Genomic DNA, 12,340 nt, shown 5'->3' with positions numbered 1-12,340 from the left:
GGATAGGTTCTGCCATTCTCTGTACATTATTGACTACACGTATTGTTACAATTCATAGACTTCGGCATGCTGAAGGTCCTGCAACAGCAGGTCCAGTTGTGTCTACAACGTAGAACGTTTACGGTAGCCATCCAGAGCTCTCGTAGCTGCACTGCAAAGGTTATCGTTTCTATAAACTTGATTGGAGAACCATTGGAGGCAGTCAGCCTAGCTGTGGCAGGTTGCACCATAGATTCCCATTTCTTTGAGTACATGTACTTCAGTATACTGATAGGCAGAATATTTGCACTTGCTCCAGTGTTGATTTTTACTTTGAGCTTATGCCTGCCACTCTTCTGTGGACATATAATCCCAATCATGGTGAATACCTCAGATTGCATAATAGCATTGACATTTTGATCCAAATTAACTATGTGAAATGCTTGTTTGCTGTTCGCATGAGTGCATTCTTCATCCATGTCCTCCTGGCAATCTGTCTCTCTGCTGACCTGGTGTACCTGCTTGGGCTTTCATTGTGTTTTGGCATACCTTTTCTTGCGTTTGTCATCCTGTCTTGCAGACGTTCTCTCTGCATGTGATCTGCCACTATTCTTGTGTACAGTATTTGAGCTCCGCCTTCTGCACTGCCTTCCCCAATGTTCTTGCATGCCACAAGCTTGGCACAGCTCCTGGTACACCAGCCAACTGTGAATTGGGTGAGTCAGGCCATATTTGTCACAAGGCTTAGCAGACTTCTGAGCCCTGGTTACCATATCGATTGTTGTAGCCACCCCAACGCTTGTAATTGTTGGCACCCAGCCATGATGTCTTCAGATTTTCTTCCATCATTGTGTAGTCATCTAAGGTGTGCTCTTTCTTCTTTTCTAGCAGGTCTTTTTGAAAGGCCTCTGGTGGGGTAGACACATTTACTGGCTCTATAACCCATTCCAACAATTCAATATTGGCGAAGTCACCTTATTGAGCTTTTTCTCGGCAACTTGCAGCAAAATGGTCAATGGACTCATCCTGCCTTTGCCAGTAGATCATAAGCTCAAAAGTATGTATTTGGAAATTTAGCTTTACCTTCAGTTGCTGCTCCAGGAACGCCCAGATCTTATTAGGGTCCTTCAGATCCCCATCTGCCAATCCTGATGTATTGAGCCATTGCAAACCCTTGTTGCCTAGTGCAATCTTAATTTTGATAGCTTGTTTCACTGGTTCAGTGACTTCCACGTCTAGGAAACACCGCTCCATTTGCTGTTGGAATAGATTAAATGCTGTGTCTGACACCTTCCAGTCCATAACTGGATACCTGCAAGCCATTGTCTTAATGAACCTGTTTCTTTTATAAATACAGAAATTTTACAGGTTGTATTTTTCATAGGAACAGTTATTTTATTTTCCCTTTTAAGACAGATTTGGTACCTTCCCCTTTTAAGAGTAAAAGACTATAGCTCTCAGTGTTTGCACAGGCAGGCTGTTGGCAAAGCTATGCATTTTTTCTTATTAGCTCAATGAACAGCCTTTTTTCTACAGAGTTTTTTTTTTAAAGAGGGCTGTGAGCTTGCAGCACTTGCAGCTGCCACAACCAGTTTTTAACTTAGTCCTGGACCTCCCGTGGCACTGTTGCGTCCCTCACATTCTTTTGAGCTGAGGTGCCACCCATGAATCAGAAAAAAATGGGAAAGCTACAACTGTAATGGCTTCAACTACTCCTTTTAAATTTTTTTGACCCAGCTCTCATCTCCTAGCAAATTGCCTGCCGTACCTACAGAGCTCCAACCTCCTGGGGTCCTGGATGGAATCTCAGCTTACTGCAGTGTTGAGGGTTCTCTTACTAGCTGTTCTCCTGGATCTTCAGCCACTCAGGTAGGCAGCTTGCTGTTCCTTGTTCTCTCTTTTGATGTATTATTTGGGAAAAATCTAAAATTGCCACAATGTGATGTTTGGTGGTCTTCAGAAAAAATAGATCCCACCACTGCCATCATATAATATGTGTGTGATCTGTTGTTAAGAATCACAGGATTACAAATAATATCCAAAAGAAACTTGGGTTTTATTATAACTGAACTGGAACATATATTTGCAAAGAGTTACTGCGCAAGCACATCTGAACATGTCTTACTACCTCCAGTTCCACCACAACTGACTGGTCATGTGTGCCTCGATATCACTTCCTCTAATGACCTTCACTTACAGTTCTTAAGGTCGTCCCACAACGGGTTCAAGTCCCAGCCCAGAGGCTTGAGTGTAAAATTCAGGTTGATACTTTAGTTCAGTACTGAGGAAGTGCTGTCTTTTGAATGTGACATTAAACTGAACCTCCTTCTGTTTTCTCAGGATAAAAGATCCCATGGCACTATTTCGAAGAAGAGCAAGGGCGTTATCCCCTGTGGCCTGGCCAATATTTATCTTTCAATCAACATCACAAAAATGAATATCTGGTTATTATCAGTGTTCTGTTAATGGGATCTTGCTGTGTGCAAATCAGCTGCTGCTGTTCTCTACATAACAGTGACTACACTTATGGTCAAATGAGGAAGGGTTGAAAGACTTCCCTCTTTTCCCTCTCCTTGTTAGACCACAACAGGTTTCATTCTTTCTTAAAATGGATGTACTGGCCAATTCAGTAGGTGTTTGATTACTTACCTGCTATGATCATAACCAGAACTAATCAGACAGGTTTACTTGAGTTAACAAAGAAAGAGGTTAACTTTATTGTACCTAAACCGAACTAATAAAACAATAAACAATGTACCAACTTTCACTCTCACACACACTCTGGAGGTTTACACACACACACAATTAGGTTAGAGAGTGTGGAAAGGTAGATTGGTTGAGTTAAAATCATGAGAGAAAAAAGGGGTATATTGTCTGTTGCAAGCTCACAGGACATTATTCTGGTGTATATTGAGTCTTTATTGAAACTGACTGTAATGGGTGCCCCCAGTCCGAGTACCTGATGGCAGAGGTCACATGACTACAGCAAGCCAGGAGGCATATTGGTACAGTATTGCATTTCTATCCCAAACATCCCCCTTTTCATACAAAAAAAAATTGCATGCATTATCATTGACACTGTGAGTTGCCCGAGTTACCCACGATGCACACAAATGTTCTCATGCATTAGTAGCTCGTCATTCTTGTCAGTCTCTGAACATGCTTTGCACACATAGTCATTAAATCATGCCAGTCTCTTAATGGTGCACGTGTGTGTTGTCGTTGGTTGCTCATCTTCCTGATTGTCCGCCTGCCGTGAAGGAACAGCTTCTCCAGTTGTGTGTGTGTGCCTGCGATAGTGACGGTATCTCTGGTCCTTCACTGCCACCGCAAACAATCGAGGTGACAACTGCTGTATGCAGGTCCCAAGTTGCCACTTGAGCTGACTCTTGTTGAGTGCGTTGAAGGTTTGTACCCTGACTGGCACTCCAATGCTCAATTCTGGCAATGGTTCGGCAGTTTCGTCAAAATGAAATTTGGCTTTCTGCCATTTCACCTTGATTTTGTCTGCCCACGCTGCGGAATCCAAGCGCTCCTTCCTCACAGTCTCCACTTCGGGCACCTGAGCAGACAACTGCCAGATCTTCCTCTTCCTTGTCGCCTATAGGACTCGCGCCACCTTGCGACTGGCAAAGGCGTTTTCGTTCCAGCGCCGGCGTCTGCTCCTGTCGGCTATCTCCTGGGTTTTCTCCTTTTGCACATTGAGGGTTACCAGTCCAAGCTTTAGACTTGCTTCAACTGGGATGAGTGGCTTTTGCTTGCCATCTATGATCTGGAACTCCAGATGTTCGTTCTTGCCATTGCAGTGGGCTCTCAGAGTAACTTGTCCTCTTGGTGCCATCATATAGCATCAACCTTACTTTTGAGAGCTTCATTTTTGGATCGCCATGTTGAGCTACTTTGTACAGGTCTGTGAAAGTCATGATGTTGCATGACACACTGATGTCTATCTGGCACTTGATGTTGACTTGATATTTTCCTTCTGCAGTCATCATTCCAACAGTCACAAACCATTTATCACCTATCGACCTGACCGAACCAACCTGTTGTATGGTGTATAGTGATTCGTCAGAATCTTTGGCTGATATCTCTCCAGTGGCCATCTGTACCTGCTCGTTGTGCTTCCTTCTAGCCAAACACTTGCATGCAAAATGATTCAGCTTCTTGCAGTGAAAACACTGTTCTCCCCACACTGTGCATGACGTCTTCCGCAGTATTCCCATCCTGCCCTTTGTCTGTGATCTTTTGGCCTGGAATATTTATTAGCATAATGCAAGGCCTGTTCTATTCTGCCATGACTATGCTGTAGCTACTGATTTACAACCTCAGCACTTCTGCACACGTTGCCCACGTTCCTGAGAGTCAATTTGTCCTCTCTCAGTAGACGTGCGCTCACTGTGGGATTTCTTATGCTGAATACAATCCTGTCTTTAATTAGATCATCTTTTAGTTGCGCAAATTCACAGGATTCTGCAAGCTGTGTTAATGCAGTCACATATTGATCAATGGGCTCTTTTTTACCTTGGGTCCTAATATTGAACACATACCGTTCTTAGGTTACGTTCACTTGGGGTTCAAAGTGTGCCTTCAAGGCTTTCAAAATTTCTGCTGTCCTTTTTTTATTCTTCAGTGAGATTTAGGTTGGGATACACTTTGTAACAGTCTCTCCCCAACAGTGATAAAAGTATAGCTACTTGCATTTGTTAATTAAATCTGTCACAATTTCATAATTTTGCCATTGTGAGTGGAAAAACTGCCAATTCTGTTTCATATCAGCTGTCATTTCTACCGGCGCGGGCAGAGGAAAATTTGCAGCTGTTGGCTTACCCTGAGCTTTCAGCTGTTTCTTTGTTTCTTTTCTGTTGCTTTTAGCACCTCTGACCATTCCTGTGGACTTTGTTCTGCAGCTGTGCTTCTAAACAGCTCTTCAAAACTCACCTCAGCTCTATTTCTGACAGCATAGTATGAGCTCACAGGACACCAGTCTGGTGTATATTCAGTCTTTATTGAAACTGACAGTAATAGCTGCCCCCAGTCAGAGTATCTCATGGCAGAGGTCACATGACTACAGCAAGCCAGGAGGCACATTGGTACAGTATTCTATTTCTATCCCAAATACAGTCTGTGGTGTTTGGTGATTCAGCTGGCTCCTAGCTGAATTCAGTGGCCCTGAGGCTTTTAGTTTAAAGAGATAACTGGTTCGGTGAGTCTCTTGGAGATAGCGATGCAGATGATTTCCTCCAATGGGGTTTCTGATTGTAGCCAGAATATGCAAAGGTGGTCAGTCAAGAAGCAGGATTTGAAAGCTTTCAAGCTGGAATGGAGAGAGAGAGAGAGAGAAGGACCCCCACTTAAGGTCTGCTCATGTTAGAGTCCAGTTGCTTCTCCTTTGCTGCAGAGAAAACACCAGCTTAAAACCACAGATGGGGAGGGACTTGCCATATGACAATCACTCAGTGATTCAAACATAGCAGTTAGCAGTATTTCTCTGCTTGCTGAGAGAACAGGTGGTTCCTTTAAACTTCCTGCGTCTTGGTTCTTGCTGGGAAATGCATAGACATTTTGTCTCCTTTCTCACAGTCCTTTGCAATGTAGGATACAGTGTAGCAAACTAGGTGATCATTTTAACCTGAAAGGATGACTTTGCTGACAGCTTGTCTTTTTAAAATGTTTTTTAAAAAAATATATAAATTCAGATTTCCAGTTAGAAAATTATCATTCAACAAAACACATTGGCGTAATACTACAATTCAAAGAAGTATTTAGTTGGTTGTAAAATGCTTAGGACATCCTGAGGTCATGAAAGGTGCTATATAAATGCAAGTTCTTTTTATTTGCTTTGGTTGGAGAGGGAATTTAAGATAGTAGCTGAGACAGCTAAAGTGCTGCCACAGATGGGGAAGTGAAGCAGGGGATGGGGTTTGTTAGGTGCAACAGCAGGGCTTTCTAACCATTTAATAATGGTCAGAAAAAGAAGTCACATGGCCAAACTTCCAATACAAACTCACTGATGGGCAATATGAAGGTGCAAACATGTGAAGCATTAGGGGCCAAGAGAAATTTGTAGCCTTACAGGTTCAAATCACGATTCAAATCAGGTCAGAAGTGGGGATGTGCGCTGATGGTTGTGCAATGTTCAGCACCATTCGTGACTCCTCTGATACTGAAGCAGTTCATGTAGAAATGCAGCAAGACCTGGACAATATCCAGGCTTGGGCTGATAAGTGGCAAGTAACATTTGCACCACACAAGTGCCAGGCAATGACCATCTCCAACAAGAGAGAATCTAAGCATCTCCTCTTGACATTCAATGGTATTAAGATCACTGAATCCACCATTATAAACTTCCTGGGGGTTACCATAGACCAGAAACTGAACTGGAGTAGCCATATAAATACCGTGGCTACAAGAGCAGGTCAGAGGCTAGGAATCCTGTGGCAAGTAACTCACCTCCTGACTCCCCAAAGCCTGTCCATCATCTACAAGGCACAAGTCAGGAGTGTGATGGAATACTCTCCACTTGCCTGGAGTGTGTACCATCTACAAGATGCACTGCAGCAACATACCAAGGCTTGTTCGACAGCACCTTCCAAACCTGCGACCTCTACCACCTCGAAGGACAAGAGCAGCAGATGCATGGGAACACCACCACCTGCAAGTTCCCCTCCAAGCCACACACCATCCTGCCTTGGAACTATATTGCCGTTCCTTCACTGTCGCTGGGTCAAAATCCTGGAACTCCCTTCCTAACAGCACTATGGGTATACCTACCCCACATGGAATGCAGCAGTTCAAGAAGGCAGCTCACCAGCATCTTCTCAAAGACAATTAGAAACGGGCAATAAATGCTGGCCTAGCCAGCGATGCCCACATTCAATGAACGAATAAAAACAAATGTAATCTGGATATCAGCATGAGGAAGGATTAAGACAAAAATATACAATTTCAAAAGAGTAGACTACAAAAGACTGAAAGAATTAAAAGAAATCAACTGAGAGATAGTTCACAAAGATATCTCAGTTGAAGGAAAATGGAACATGTTTAAGATCACAATGTTGAACGTGCACTGGAAGTACATACCTTAAAGAAACAAATGCAAATTAAACAAATAATCCCTGAAGTAGATGAATCGGGCAATTCAAATAGAAATGAGAGAAGAATACCTGAATATATTGTGACTGAACAAGCAGGACGTGAACTGTGTGAGGAGAACAGGGAAATATAGATACAGTTCAAAGACACTTTTCTATTACATTAGTGTCACTAGCGCCTGGTGTGTGAGAATTCTGCTTAGTCAATGTGCACCCAGTTTTTGCTGGGTCTTCCACTCTATCAATTGCTCTCAGAGCTCCTGAGACTGGTCATTGAATGCACTGAGTCAGATTCTGTGCATCTGTAGTCTGACATCAGGAAACAAATCCCTGAGCATTACCAATGCCATGGCACCAGCTGTCATGATGTCATTGCTTTGCACATGTCCACCAGGCAAAGTGTAAAGGCCACTTCTTCCACAAACACAAGTTCGCAAAGCCAGCCAGGAGATATCCTTAAATATTACTTTGAATGGGATTTGTATGACTGGGTCCTGGGACAAGATCATCTAATGAGGCCAAGCAGAATAACAAGGTATTCCTGTAGTATCAGAATGGTAAATTACAGACAGGAGCTTAGAATACTAAAACATAAAAATGGAAGTGAAGTCGATTAAATACTGGTGTCAATCTCAGTCTCATTGGGAGCCTTGCTAGACAGGAGTGTGCATTAGAGACAGGGATTTAACACCATAGGGCCGATTCTGTAACCCATGGTTCTGCCCAGTGAGGCTTCCCGCCTGGAGCGGACCATCACAAAATTTACCCAGTTTATCTGGAAGGTACCATATGCAATCTTTTTAATTAAGCTGAAGTTCATTAGAATCCAGGATATTGTAAGGAACTGAATCTAGGAATAAAGGGTAGGAAGTAGAAAATATGGGTGGCAGATGTTTTGTTAGACTGGTGGCGTTCCACAGGAGTCAGTGCTTGGAGCTCTATTGTTTCACATTCACATGAATGACCTGAATTCTGACACCAACTGAAGGAGTGAAATTTGAGGATGACATAAAATAGGCAAAGCAGTCAAAATTGAGGATAAGAACATAAGAATTAGGAACAGGAGTAGACCATATGGCCCCTCAAACCAGCTCTGCCGTTCAATACAATTATGGTTGATCTTCTGCTCAACTCCAGTTTCCCACCTGCTCCGCATATCCCTTGATTCCCTGAGTGACCAAAAATCTGTCTATCTCAGCCTTAAATATACTCAAAGATGGAGCATCCACAGCTTTCTGGGGTAGAGGATTCCAAAGATTCATGACCCTCTGAGAAAAGAAGTTTTGCTCATCTCAGTCCAGATTGATTGACTCCTTATCCTGAGACTGTGCCCCCCTGTCCTCACTTCCCCAGCCAGGGGAAACAACCTCTCAGAGTCTATCCTGTCAAGCCCCTTCAAAATTTTATATGTTTCAATGAGATCACCTTTCATTCTTCAAAACCCCAGGGAGTATAGGCCCAATCTACTCAGCCTCTCATCGTACGACAACCCTCTCATCCCAGGAACCAATCTAGTGAACCTTCACTGTACTGCCTTCAATACAAGTATATTCTTCCTTAAATATGGAGACCAAACTGCACTCAGTTGTCCAGGTGTAGTCTCACCAAAGCCCCATACAATTGTACCAAGACTTCCTCACTCCAGTCCCCTTGCAATAAAGGCCAACATGCCATTTGCCTTCCTAATTACTTGTTTTATCTGCATGGTAACTTTCTGTGCGCCTTGTGCAAGTACACCCAAGTCCCTCTGAACATCAATATTTAAAAGTTTCATGTCTTTTAAAAAAATATTCTGTGTTTCTGTTCTTACTACCAAAGTGAATAACCTCATATTTCCCCATGTTTTACGCCATCTGCTACCTTGTTGCCCATTCACTTAGCTTGTCCATATCTCTCTGCAGCCTCGTTGTGTCCTCCTCACAGTTTACATTCCCACCTAGCTTTGTATCATCAGCAAACTTAGATACATTACTCTCGGTCTCTTTGTCTAAGTCATTAATATAGATTGTAAATAGCTAAAGCCACAGCACTGATCCTTGTGGGACTCCACTAGTTCCAACCTGAAAATGCCCCATTTATCCCTACTCTCTGCTTCCAGTCTGTTAACCAATCCTCTATCCATGCTAATATATTACCCCAACTCCACACGCTCTTATCTTGCCAATTAGCCTTTTGTGTGGCACCTCATCAAATGCCATTTGGAAATCCAAGTATATTACATCTACTGGTTCCCCGTTATCTACCCTACTAGTTACATCCTCAAAAAACTCTAATAAATTTGTCACCAGGATTTCCCTTTCATAAAACTATTTTGACTCTGATCATACTATTGTTTTCTAAGTGCATTGATAAGACTTCCTTAATAATAGATTTCAGCATTTTCCCGATGACTGATATCAGGCTAATTGGCCTGTAGTTCCCCATTTTCTCTCTCCCTCCTTTCTTGAATAGCAGTGCTGTATTTGCTACCTTCCAATCCATTGGGACTGTTCTAGAATCTAGGGAATTTTGGAAAATCATAACCAGTGCATCCACTATCTCTACCGCTACCTCTTTTAGAACCCGAGGGTATACAGCATCAGGTCCTGGGGATTTGTCGGTATTTAGTTGTTCCTTAAGATTCTCTGCTGATATTAATTACATTACGTTCCTCACTCTTATTAGCCCCTTGGTTACTCTCTAGTTTTGGTATGTAATTTGTGTCTTCTACTGTGAAAACAGACTCACAATATTTGTTCAATGTCCACTTAAGGGCCTTAATTGGCCTGGGGCTGGTGGGTCATTTCTCACTACCGCCGCCCCTCATAAAATTGTAACAAGCACGGGAACGGCACTGCCCGCCTCCCACTCAACGTTATAAACCCCCAGCCTCCAGCCCACTCCTCTAGGGGGGCGTAAAATACCGGCCTTTGTCTTTTTACTACTGTTCTTTGCATGGACCTTATTTGTTGATGCACTATTACCATTAAACTCTGTCTTTTCCTGTGCCACTCTGCTTGTCTTTACCCAAATCGCTACACTGCCCTATTGCCTCTATTTTTGTCTTTATATTTCTAAATCTCCCTTCACCTGAGCCTTCTCTCTCCTCTTTTAGTTTGAAGCCCTATCCACAGCCCTAGTTATACAATTTGCCAGGACCCTGATCCCAACCCGGTTTAAGTGGAGCCCATTCCAATGGAACAGCTCCCTTGATCCCGACTACTGGTACCAATGTGCCATGAATCAAAACCCTTTCTTCCCACACCACTCTTTGAGCCACATATTTAATTCTCGAATCTGCTTGACCCTATGCCAATTGGCGCGTGGCTCAGGTAACAATCTAGAGATTATTACCTTTGAGGTTTGGCTTTTTAATTTGGATCCTGATTCCTCAAATTCTATCAACAGAACATCATTCCTAGTTTTACTTATGTCGTTGGTTCCTACATGGACAACGGCAACTGGATCCTCCCCTTCCCACTCCAAGTTCATCTCCAGCCGCAAGGAGATGCCCTTAACCCTGGTACCGGGAAGGCAACACAACCTTCAGAGCTCCCGGTCACGGCTGCAGAGAACAGTATTTATTCAATTTTGCTTCCAATTTCCACCCTTCTCACACGTTTACATGGTCCATCTCCGACACTTCCCTTCCCTTCCTCGATTTCTCTGTCTCCATCTCTGGGGATAGGCTGTCTATATTCATTATAAGCCCATCGACTCCCACAGCTACCTCGACTACACTTCTTCATACCCTGCCTCCTGTAAGGACTCCATTCCATTCTCCCAGTTTCTCCGTCTCCGACGCATCTGCTCTGATGATACAACCTTCCACGACAGCGCTTCTGATATGTCTTCCTTTTTCCTCAACCAAAGATTCCCCCCACTGTGACAGGGCCCTCAACTGTGTCCAGCCCATTTCCCGCAGCTCTACCCTCACCCCTTCCCCTCCCTCCCAGAACCGCCACAGGGTTCCCCTTGTCCTCACTTTCCACCCCACCAGCCTCCTCATCTAAAGGATCATCCTCCACCATTTCCACCACGTCCAGCGTGATGCCACTACCAAATGCATCGTCCCCTCCCCCCCCCCGTCATCATTCCGAAGGGATCGATCCCTCCGCGACACCCTGGTCCACTCCTCCATTACCCCCGACACCTCGTCCCCTTCCCACTGTACCTTCCTATGCAATCGCAGGAGGTGTAATACCTGCCATTTTACCTCCTTTCTCCTCACTATCCAAGGCCCCAAGCATTCCTTTTAGGTGAAGCAGCAATTTACTTGTACATCTTTCAATGTAGTATACTGTATTCGCTGCTCACAATGTGGTCTCCTCTACATTGGGGAGATCAAACACAGATTGGGTGACTGCTTTGCGGAACACCTCTGCTCAGTCTGAAAGCATGACGCCGAGTTCCGGTTGCTTGCCATTTCAACACTCCCCCCTGCTCTCATGCTCACATCTCTGTCCTGGGATTGCTGCAGTGTTCCAGTGAACATCAATGCAAGCTCGAGGAACAGCATCTCATTTACCGATTAGGCACACTACAGCCTGTTGGACTGAACATTGAGTTCAATAAATTCAGAGCATGACGGGTCCCCCTTTTTATTTTTAGTTATTTTTTATTTTGTATTTTTTATTTGTTTATTTTATTTTAGTTTGTTTCATCATTCTTTTTTTTACCACTTTCTTTTTCATATTTGTGCTTTTGGGCTTTCGATCATTTAACACCCTCTCTGTACTAACGCTTATTCTTTCAGCACACCATTAACACACCATTTGCCTTTGCTTCAGGACCTTTTGGTCGGTTATTCTCTGTGACCTTGTCCTATCAACACCTTCCCTTTTGTTATCTCTTGCCCCACCCCCGCTTTATTTGCTTAAAACCTATTACATTTCTAATATTTGCCAGTTCTGAAGAAGGGTCACTGTCCTGAAACGTTAACTCTGCTTCTCTCTCCACAGATGCTGCCAGACTTGCTGAGTATTTCCAGCATTTCTTGTTTTTATAACAGTATTTATGCCCCTGACTGTGCTGTCCCCTATCACTACCACATTGCTTTTCACTCCCCCACTAGAATGGCTTCCTGCACCATGGTGCTATGGTCAGTTTGCTCATCCATCCTACAGTCCTTGTTCTCATCTACTGGTAATCGGACACTCTCCTGAGTCAGCCTGTACTTGGACCTGTTAGTTAAAGTCAAAGGCCAAGGCTCCTCCATCACTATGCTGGATCCACAAAACCTGCCTGACTCACAGTCACACCCTCCTATCCCTGACCGCTGACCAACTTTA

Source organism: Heterodontus francisci, chromosome 30 (genome assembly GCF_036365525.1).
Source record: "Heterodontus francisci isolate sHetFra1 chromosome 30, sHetFra1.hap1, whole genome shotgun sequence".
Classification (NCBI taxonomy): Eukaryota; Metazoa; Chordata; class Chondrichthyes; order Heterodontiformes; family Heterodontidae; genus Heterodontus; species Heterodontus francisci.
The sequence above is the reverse complement of the archived record's forward strand: the minus strand, read 5'-3'. Positions refer to the sequence as shown.